Raw genomic sequence first — 12,204 nt, 5'->3', positions numbered from 1 at the left:
TTTCAGTGGTCAATTCGGCAAAGTGTGATATCAATTCCTCGAAAACTGTTGGATCAATTCGAACCGAATCTTGAAACTGCACATAGTTTTCGAATTGAGATGCACTTGTTGAATTTCAGTTCGATAGTGCAGATAGGAATTGAGATTTCAGTGGTCTATTCGGCAAAGTGTGATATCAATTCCTCAAAAACTGTTGAACCAATTCGACCCAAATCTTGAAACTGCACATAGTTTTCGAATTGAGATGCACATGTTGAATTTCAGATCGATAGTTCTGATAGGAATTGAGATTTCAGTGGTCAATTCGGCAAAGTGTGATATCAATTCCTTGAAAACTGTTGGATCAATTCGAACCAAATCTTGAAACTGCACATAGTTTTCGAATTGAGATGCACATGTTGAATTTCAGTTCGATAGTGCAGATAGGAATTGAGATTTCAGTGGTCAATTCGGCAAAGTGTGATATCAATTCCTTGAAAACTGTTAGATCAATTCGAACCGAATCTTGAAACTGCACATAGTTTTCGAATTGAGATGCACATGTTGAATTTCAGATCGATAGTTCTGATAGGAATGAAGATTTCAGTAGTCGATTCGGCAAAATATCATTTCAATTCCTAAGGTACTATTGGATCGATTCGAACCAAATCTTGAAACTGCACATAGTTTTCGAATTGAGATGCACATGTTGAATTTCAGTTCGATAGTTCAGATAGGAATTGAGATTTCAGTGGTCAATTCGGCAAAGTGTGATATCAATTCCTCGAAAACTGTTGGATCAATTCGAACCGAATCTTGAAACTGCACATAGTTTTCGAATTGAGATGCACTTGTTGAATTTCAGTTCGATAGTGCAGATAGGAATTGAGATTTCAGTGGTCTATTCGGCAAAGTGTGATATCAATTCCTCAAAAACTGTTGAACCAATTCGACCCAAATCTTGAAACTGCACATAGTTTTCGAATTGAGATGCACATGTTCAATTTCAGTTCGATAGTTCAGATAGGAATTGAGATTTCAGTAGTCAATTCGGCAAAGTGTGATATGAAATTTGCAACTTTTGCAAAATGACATTTTCAAGATGAAAATCTGAACGGAGAGAGATAGGCTTTCAGGAGTACTTGTTATAGATTCAGCATATTCGAAAACCTATATTTTCATCATGAACTTTTAAATATCGGACGTTGTTTGAAGAAAAATCGAATATTGTTTTTCCATTTTTCATTTTCCAGTTCAATTTGAACTGCTCTCTGGAGTGCAATTCTCTATAGAATCATCAACTGTTAGGTTTGGTTGAATCAAAAAAGTAAGTATTATACACTCCATATCCTAAAACAATAGTAGGACACCCTGATTTGTATGCAGAGGAGCAAATAGGTCATTTTAGGGGGGTCTAAGCCCTTGCTCATTTTTGACCCAAAAAATCGAGATTTTCGATATTTAGTTTTTGAGCTGGAAGCTTGATCAATGCTGATTACGAAACCGGAAATCCCAATTGGATCAGACGAATATAACAAGAGATATTGCAGATTGAAATTTGCAACTTTTGAAAAATGACTTTTCCAAAATGAAAATCTGAACAGTGGGAGATAGGCTTCCGGGAATACTTGCTATAGATTCAGCATATTCGGAAACCTATATTTTCATGATGAACTTTCAAATATCCGACGTTTTTCAAAGAAAAATCGAATTTATTGTTTTTCCATTTTTCATTTTCCAGTTCAATTTGAACTGCTCTCTGGAGTGCAATTCTCTATTGAATCATCAACTGTTTAGTTTGGTGGAATCAACAAAGTAAGTATTATACACTCCATATCCTAAGACAGTAGTTGAACTTCCTGATTTTCAGGCAGAAAAGCAAATAGGTCATTTTAGGGGGGTCTAACCCTTTGCTCATTTTTGACCCAAAAAATCGAGATTTTCGATTTTTAGTTTTTGCACTGGAACGGAAGCCTCATCAACGCTGATTACGAAACCGGAAATCCCAATTGGATCAGACGAATATAACAAGAGATATTGCAGATTGAAATTTGCAACTTTTGAAAAATGACATTTCCAAAATGAAAATCTGATCGGTGGGATAAAGGCTTTCGGGAATGCTCGCAATAGATTCGGCGTATTTGAAAACCTTTATTTTCATACCAAACCTTCAAATATCTGGCTTCGTTTAAAAAAAAAATCGAATTTATTGTTTTTCCATTTTCAATTTTCCAGTTCACTTTGAACTGCTCTCTGGAGTGCAATTCTCTATAGAATCATCAACAGTTAGGTTTGGTTGAATCAACAAAGTAAGTATTATACACTCCATATCCAAAGACAGTAGTAGGACACCCTGATTTTTATGCAAAGGGGTCATTTTAGGGGGGTCTAACCCCTTGCTCATTTTTGACCCAAAAAATCGAGATTTTCGATATTTAGTTTTTGAGCTGGAATGGAAGCCTCATCAATGCTGATTACGAAACCGGAAATCCCAATTGGATCAGACGAATATACAAGAGATATTGCAGATTGAAATTTTCAACTGTTGAAAAATGACATTTTCAAAATGAAAATCTGATCGGTGAGAGATAGGCTTTCCAGAATGCTCGCAATGGATTCAGCTTATTTGAAAACCTGTATTTTCATGATAAACTTTCAAATATCTGACTTCGTTTAAAAAAAATCGAATTTATTGTTTTTCAATTTCTCATTTTCCAGTTCACTTTGGAGTGCTCTCTAGAGTGCAATTCTCTATTGAATCATCAACTGTTAGGTTCGGTTGAATCCAAAAAGTGAGTTTCATACACTCCATATCCTAAGACAGTAGTAGGACACCCTGATTTTTATGCGAAGGGGTCATTTTAGGGGGGTCTAACCCCTTGCTCATTTTTGACCCAAAAAATCGAGATTTTCGATATTTAGTTTTTGAGCTGGAATGGAAGGCTAATCAATGCTGATTACGAAACCGGAAATCCCAATTGGATCAGACGAATATAACAAGAGATATTGCAGATTGAAATTTGCAACTTTTGAAAAATGACATTTTCAAAATGAAAATCTGAACGGTGGGAGATAGGCTTTCGGGAATGCTCGCAATAGATTCAGCGTATTCGAAAACCTTTTTTTTCATACCAAACCTGCAAATATCTGACTTCGTTTAAGAAAAAATCGAATTTATTGATTTTCGATTTTCAATTTTCCAGTTCACTTTGGACTGCTCTCTGGAGTGCAATTCTCTATAGAATCATCAACTGTTAGGTTTGGTTGAATCAAAAAAGTAAGTATTATACACTCCATATCCTAAAACAGTAGTAGGACACCCTGATTTGTATGCAGAGGAGCAAATAGGTCATTTTAGGGGGGGTCTAAGCCCTTGCTCATTTTTGACCCATAAAATCGAAATTTTCGATATTAAGTTTTTGAGCTGGAATGGAAGCCTGATCAATGCTGATTACGAAACCGGAAATCCCAATTGGATCAGACGAATATAACAAGAGATATTGCAGATTGAAATTTGCAACTTTTGAAAAATGACATTTTCAAAATGAAAATCTGAACGGTGGGAGATAGGCTTTCGGAAATGCTCGCAATAGATTCAGCGTATTCGAAAACCTTCATTTTCATACCAAGCCTTCAAATATCTGACTTTGTTTAAAAAAAAAACCGAATTCATTGTTTTTCCATTTTTCATTTTCCAGATCACTTTGAACTGCTCTCTGTAGTGCAATTCTCTATTGAATCATCAACTGTTAGGTTCGGTTGAATCAAAAAAGTGAGTTTTATACACTCCATATCCTAAGACAGTAGTAGGACACCCTGATTTTTATGCAGAGGAGCAAATAGGTCATTTTAGGGGGGTCTAAGCACTTGCTCATTTTTGACCCAAAAAATCGAGATTTTCGATATTTAGTTTTCGAGCTGGAATGGAAGCCTTATCAATGCTGATTACGAAACCGGAAATCCTAATTGGATCAAACGAATATAACAAGAGATATTGCAGATTGAAATTTTCAACTTTTGAAAAATGACATTTCCAAAATGAAAATATGAACGGTGAGAGATAGGCTTTTGAGAATGCTCGCAATGGATTCAGCTTATTTGAAAACCTATACTTTCATATCAAACTTTCAAATATCTGACTTCGTTTGAAAAAAAATCGAATTTATTGTTTTTCCATTTTTCATTCTCCAGATCACTTTGAACTGCTCTCTGGAGTGCAATTCTCTATTGAATCATCAACTGTTAGGTTCGGTTGAATCAAAAAAGTGAGTTTTATACACTCCATATCCTAACACAGTAGTAGGACACCCTGATTTTTATGCAGAGGAGCAAATAGGTCATTTTATGGGGGTCTAAGCCCTTGCTCCTTTTTGACCCAAAAAATCGAAATTTTCGATATTTAGTTGTTGAGCTGGAACGGGAGCCTGATCAAATCTGATTACGAAACCGGAAATCCCAATTGGATCAGACGAATATAACAAGAGATATTGCAGATTGAAATTTGCAACTTTTGAAAAATGCCATTTTCAAGATGAAAATCTGAACGGATCCTAAGGAACTATTGGATCAATTCGAACCAAATCTTGAAACTGCACATAGTTTTCGGATTGAGATGCCCATGTTGAATTTCAGTTCGATAATGCAGATATGAATTGAGATTTCAGTGGTCTATTCGGCAAAGTGTGATATCAATTCCTCAAAAACTGTTAAACCAATTCGACCCAAATCTTGAAACTGCACATAGTTTTCGAATTGAGATGCACATGTTGAATTTCAGTTCGATAGTGCAGATAGGAATTGAGATTTCAGTGGTCAATTCGGCAAAGTGTGATATCAATTCCTTGAAAACTGTTAGATCAATTCGAACCGAATCTTGAAACTGCACATAGTTTTCGAATTGAGATGCACATGTTGAATTTCAGATCGATAGTTCTGATAGGAATGAAGATTTCAGTAGTCGATTCGGCAAAATATCATTTCAATTCCTAAGGTACTATTGGATCGATTCGAACCAAATATTGAAACTGCACATAGTTTTCGAATTGAGATGCACATGTTGAATTTCAGTTCGATAGTTCAGATAGGAATTGAGATTTCAGTGGTCAATTCGGCAAAGTGTGATATCAATTCCTCGAAAACTGTTGGATCAATTCGAACCAAATCTTGAAACTGCACGTAGTTTTCGAATTGAAATGCACATGTTGAAATTCAGTTCGATAGTGCAGATAGGAATTGACATTTCAGTGGTGTGTTCGGCAAAGTGTGATATCAATTCCTCGAAAACTGTTGGAACAATTCGAACCAAATCTTGAAACTGCACATAGTTTTCGAAATGAGATGCACATGTTGAATTTCAGATCGATAGTTTTGATAGGAATGAAGATTTCAGTAGTCGATTCGGCAAAATATCATTTCAATTCCTAAGGTACTATTGGATCGATTCGAACCAAATCTTGAAACTGCACATAGTTTTCGAATTGAGATGCACATGTTGAATTTCAGTTCGATAGTTCAGATAGGAATTGAGATTTCAGTGGTCAATTCGGCAAAGTGTGATATCAATTCCTCGAAAACTGTTGGATCAATTCGAACCGAATCTTGAAACTGCACATAGTTTTCGAATTGAGATGCACATATTGAATTTCAGTTCGATAGTGCAGATAGGAATTGAGATTTCAGTGGTCTATTCGGCAAAGTGTGATATCAATTCCTCAAAAACTGTTGAACCAATTCGACCCAAATCTTGAAACAGCACATAGTTTTCGAATTGAGATGCACCTGTTGAATTTCAGATCGATAGTTCTGATAGGAATGAAGATTTCAGTAGTCGATTCGGCAAAATATCATTTCAATTCCTAAGGAACTATTGGATCGATTCGAACCAAATTTTGAAACTGCACATAGTTTTCGAATTGAGATGCACATGTTGAATTTCAGTTCGATAGTTCAGATAGGAATTGAGATTTCAGTGGTCAATTCGGCAAAGTGTGATATCAATTCCTCGAAAACTGTTGGATCAATTCCAACCAAATCTTGAAATTTTACACAGTTTTCGAATTGAGATGCACATGTTGAATTTCAGTTCGATAGTTCAGATAGGAATTGAGATTTCAGTGGTCGAATCGACAAAATATCATTTCAATTCCTAAGGAACTATTGGATCAATTCGACCCAAATCCCGAAACTGTACACAGTTTTTGATTTGAGATGCACATGTTGAATTTTAGTTCGATAGTTCAGATAGGAATTGTGATTTCAGTGTTCTATTCGGCAAAGTGTGATATCAATTCCTCAAAAACTGTTGAACCAATTCGACCCAAATCTTGAAACTGCACATAGTTTTCGAATTGAGATGCACATGTTGAATTTCAGTTTGATAGTTCAGATAGGAATTGAGATTTCAGTTGTCTATTCGGCAAAGTGTGATATCAATTCCTCAAAACTGTTGGATCAATTCGAACCAAATCTTGAAACTGCACATAGATAGTGCAGATAGGAATTGAGATTTCAGTGGTCAATTCGGCAAAGTGTGATATCAATTCCTCGAAAACTGTTGGATCAATTCGAACCAAATGTTGAAACTGCACATAGTTTTCGAATTGAGATGCACATGTTGAATTTCAGTTCGATAGTGCAGATAGGAATTGAGATCTCAGTGGTCTATTCGGCAAAGTGTGATATCAATTCCTCAAAAACTGTTGAACCAATTCGACCCAAATCTTGAAACTGCACATAGTTTTCGAATTGAGATGCACATGTTGAATTTCAGATCAATAGTTCTGATAGGAATGAAGATTTCAGTAGTCGATTCGGCAAAATATCATTTCAATTCCTAAGGAACTATTGGATCAATTCGAAACAAATCTTGAAACTGCACATAGTTTTCGGATTGAGATGCACATGTTGAATTTCAGTTCGATAGCTCAGATAGGAATTGAGATTTCAGTGGTCAATTCGGCAAAGTGTGATATCAATTCCTCGAAAACTGTTGGATCAATTCGAACCAAATCTTGAAACTGCACATAGTTTTCGGATTGAGATGTACATGTTGAATTTCAGTTCGATAGCTCAGATAGGAATTGAGATTTCAGTGGTCAATTCGGCAAAGTGTGATATCAATTCCTCGAAAACTGTTGGATCAATTCGAACCAAATCTTGAAACTGCACATAGTTTTCGGATTGAGTGCATCTCAATACGAAAACTGTGTACAGTTTCTAGATTTGGGTCGAATTGATCCAATAGTTCCTTGGGAATTGAAATGACATTTTGTCGAATCGACCACTGAAATCTCAATTCCTATTTGAACTATCGAACTGAAGTTCAACATGTGCATCTCAATTCGAAAACCATGTGCAGTTTCAAGATTTGGTTCGAATTGATCCAATAGTTCCTTAGGAATTGAAATAATATTTTGTCGAATCGACTACTGAAATCTCCATTCCTATCAGAACTATCGATCTGAAATTCAACATGTGCATCTCAATTCGCAAACTATGTGCAGTTCCAAGATTTGGGTCGAATTGGTCTAAGAGTTTTCGAGGAATTGATATCACACTTTGCCGAATTGACCACTCTAATCTCAATTCCTATCTTAACTATCGAACTGAAATTCAACATGTGCATCTCAATTCGAAAACTATGTGCAGTTTCAAGATTTGGTTCGAATTGATCCAACAGTTTTCAAGGAATTGATATCACAATTCGCCGAATTGACCACTGAAATCTCAATTCCTATCTGAACTATCGAACTGATATTCAACATGTGCATCTCAATTCGAAAACTATGTGCAGTTCAAGATTTGGTTCGAATTGATCCAATAGTTTTCGAGGAATTGATATCACACTTTGCCGAATTGACCACTGAATTCTCAATTCCTATCTGCACTATCGAACTGAAATTCAACATGTGCATATCAATTCGAAAACTATGTGGAGGTTCAAGATTTGGTTTGAAGTGATCCCACAATTTTCGAGGAATTGATATCACACTTTGCCGAATTGACCACTGAAATCTCAATTCCTATCAGAACTATCGAACTGAAATTCAACATGTGCATCTCGATCCGAAAACTATGTGCAGTTTCAAGATTGGGTTCGAATCGATCCAATAGTTCCTTAGGAATTGAAATGATATTTTGCCGAATCGACTACTGAAATCTTCATTCCTATCAGAACTATCGATCTGAAATTCGACCCAAATCTTGAAACTGCACATAGTTTTCGAATTGAGATGCACATGTTGAATTTCAGATCGATAGTTCGATAGAATTGAGATTTCAGTGGTCAATTTGGCAAAGTGTGATATCAATTCCTCAAAAACTGTTGAACCAATTCGACCCAAATCTTGAAACTGCACATAGTTTTCGAATTGAGATGCACATGTTGAATTTCAGATCGATAGTTCTGACAGGAATGAAGATTTCAGTAGTCGATTCGGCAAAATATCATTTCAATTCCTAAGGAACTATTGGATCGATTCGAACCAAATCTTGAAACTGCACATAGTTTTCGAATTGAGATGCACATGTTGAATTTCAGATCAATAGTTCTGATAGGAATGAAGATTTCAGTAGTCGATTCGGCAAAATAAACCAAATCTTGAACCTCCACATAGTTTTCGAATTGAGATGCACATGTCGAATTTCAGTTCGATAGTGCAGATAGGAATTGAGAATTCAGTGGTCAATTCGGCAAAGTGTGATATCAATTCCTCGAAAACTATTGGATCAATTCGAACCAAATCTTGAACTGCACATAGTTTTCGAATTGAGATGCACATGTTGAATTTCAGTTCGATAGTTCAGATAGGAATTGGGATTTCAGTGGTCTATTTGGCAAAGTGTGATATCAATTCCTCAAAAACTGTTGGATCAATTAGAACCAAATCTTGAACTGCACATAGTTTTCGAATTGAGATGCACATGTTGAATTTCAGTTCCATAGTTGAGATAGGAATTGAGATTCGTGTGGTCAATTCGGCGAAGTGTGATATCAATTCCTCGAAAACTCTTGGACCAATTCGACCCAAATCTTGGAACTGCACATAGTTTTCGAATTAAGATGCACATGTTGAATTTCAGATCGATAGTTCTGATAGGAATGGAGATTTCAGTAGTCGATTCGACAAAATATTATTTCAATTCCTAAGGAACTATTGGATATCAATTCGAACCAAATCTTGAAACTGCACATGGTTTTCGAATTGAGATGCACATGTTGAACTTCAGTTCGATACTTCAAATAGGAATTGAGATTTCAGTGGTCGATTCGACAAAATGTCATTTCAATTCCCAAGGAACTATTGGATCAATTCGACCCAAATCTCGAAACTGTACACAGTTTTCGTATTGAGATGCACATGTTGAATTTCAGTTCGATAATTCAGATAGGAATTGAGATTTCAGTGGTCAATTCGGCAAAGTGTGATATCAATTCCTCGAAAACAGTTGGTTCAATTCGAACCAAATCTTGAAATTTCACACAGTTTTCGAATTGTGATGCACATGTTGAATTTCAGTTCGATAGTTCGATAGAATTGAGATTTCAGTGGTCAATTCGGCAAAGTGTGATATCAATTCCTTGAAAACTGTTAGATCAATTCGAACCGAATCTTGAAACTGCACATAGTTTTCGAATTGAGATGCACATGTTGAATTTCAGATCGATAGTTCTGATAGGAATGAAGATTTCAGTAGTCGATTCGGCAAAATATCATTTCAATTCCTAAGGTACTATTGGATCGATTCGACCCAAATCTTGAAACTGCACATAGTTTTCGAATTGAGATGCACATGTTGAATTTCAGTTCGATAGTGCAGATAGGAATTGAGATTTCAGTGGTCAATTCGGCCAAGTGTGATATCAATTCCTTGAAAACTGTTAGATCAATTCGAACCGAATCTTGAAACTGCACATAGTTTTCGAATTGAGATGCACATGTTGAATTTCAGATCGATAGTTCTGATAGGAATGAAGATTTCAGTAGTCGATTCGGCAAAATATCATTTCAATTCCTAAGGTACTATTGGATCGATTCGAACCAAATATTGAAACTGCACATAGTTTTCGAATTGAGATGCACATGTTGAATTTCAGTTCGATAGTTCAGATAGGAATTGAGATTTCAGTGGTCAATTCGGCAAAGTGTGATATCAATTCCTCGAAAACTGTTGGATCAATTCGAACCAAATCTTGAAACTGCACGTAGTTTTCGAATTGAAATGCACATGTTGAAATTCAGTTCGATAGTTCAGATAGGAATTGACATTTCAGTGGTGTGTTCGGCAAAGTGTGATATCAATTCCTCGAAAACTGTTGGAACAATTCGAACCAAATCTTGAAACTGCACATAGTTTTCGAAATGAGATGCACATGTTGAATTTCAGATCGATAGTTCTAATAGGAATGGAGATTTCAGAAGTCGATTCGACAAAATATCATTTCAATTCCTAAGGAACTATTGGATCAATTCGAATCAAATCTCGAAACTGCACATAGTTTTATGATTGAGATGCACATGTTGAATTTCAGTTCGATAGTTCAGATAGGAATTGAGATTTCAGTGGTCAATTCGGCAAAGTGTGATATCAATTCCTTGAAAACTGTTGGATCAATTCGAACCGAATCTTGAAACTGCACATAGTTTTCGAAATGAGATGCATATATTGAATTTCAGTTCGATATTTCTGATAGGAATTGAGATTTCAGTGGTCAATTCGGCAAAGTGTGATATCAATTCCTTGAAAACTGTTGGATCAATTCGACCCAAATCTTGAAACTGCACATAGTTTTCGAATTGAGATGCACATGTTGAATTTCAGTTTGATAGTTCAGATAGGAATTGAGATTTCAGTTGTCTATTCGGCAAAGTGTGATATCAATTCCTCAAAACTGTTGGATCAATTCGAACCAAATCTTGAAACTGCACATAGTTTTCGAATTGAGATGCACATGTTGAATTTCAGTTCGATAGTGCAGATAGGAATTGAGATTCTAGTGGTCTATTCGGCAAATTGTGTTATCAATTCCTCGAAAACTGTTGGATCAATTCGAACCAAATCTTGAAACTGAACATAGTTTTCGAAATGAGATGCATATGTTGAATTTCAGATCGATATTTCTGATAGGAATTGAGATTTCAGTGGTCTATTCGGCAAAGTGTGATATCAATTCCTCAAAAACTGTTGAACCAATTCGACCCAAATCTTGAAACTGCACATAGTTTTCGAATTGAGATGCACATGTTGAATTTCAGATCGTTAGTTCTGATAGGAATGAAGATTTCAGTAGTCGATTCGGCAAAATATCATTTCAATTCCTAAGGAACTATTGGATCGATTCGAACCAAATCTTGAAACTGCACATAGTTTTCGAATTGAGATGCACATGTTGAATTTCAGTTCGATAGTTCAGATAGGAATTGAGATTTCAGTGGTCAATTCGGCAAAGTGTGATATCAATTCCTCGAAAACTGTTGATTCAATTCGAACCAAATCTTGAAATTTCACACAGTTTTCGAATTGAGATGCACATGTTGAATTTCAGTTCGATAGTGCAGATAGGAATTGAGATTTAAGTGGTCTATTCGGCAAAGTGTGATATCAATTCCTCAAAAACTGTTGAAACAATTCGACCCAAATCTTGAAACTGCACATAGTTTTCGAATTGAGATGCACATGTTGAATTAAAGATCGATAGTTCTGATAGGAATGAAGATTGAGATTTCAGTGGTCGAATCGACAAAATATCATTTCAATTCCTAAGGAACTATTGGATCAATTCGACCCAAATCCCGAAACTGTACACAGTTTTCGATTTGAGATGCACATGTTGAATTTTAGTTCGATAGTTCAGATAGGAATTGTGATTTCTGTGGTCAATTCGGCAAAGTGTCATATCAATTCCTCGAAAACTTTTGGATCAATTCCAACCAACCAACCAAATCTTGAAACTGCACATAGTTTTCGAATTGAGATGCACATGTTGAATTTCAGTTCGATAGTGCAGATAGGAATTGAGATTTCAGTGGTCAATTCGGCAAAGTGTGATATCTATTCCTCGAAAACTGTTGGATCAATTCGAACCAAATGTTGAAACTGCACATAGTTTTCGAATTGAGATGCACATGTTGAATTTCAGTTCGATAGTGCAGATAGGAATTGAGATCTCAGTGGTCTATTCGGCAAAGTGTGATATCAATTCCTCAAAAACTGTTGAACCAATTC

The sequence above is a fragment of the Coccinella septempunctata genome, chromosome 2 (genome assembly GCF_907165205.1).
Source record: "Coccinella septempunctata chromosome 2, icCocSept1.1, whole genome shotgun sequence".
NCBI classification, from domain to species: Eukaryota; Metazoa; Arthropoda; class Insecta; order Coleoptera; family Coccinellidae; genus Coccinella; species Coccinella septempunctata.
The sequence above is the reverse complement of the archived record's forward strand: the minus strand, read 5'-3'. Positions refer to the sequence as shown.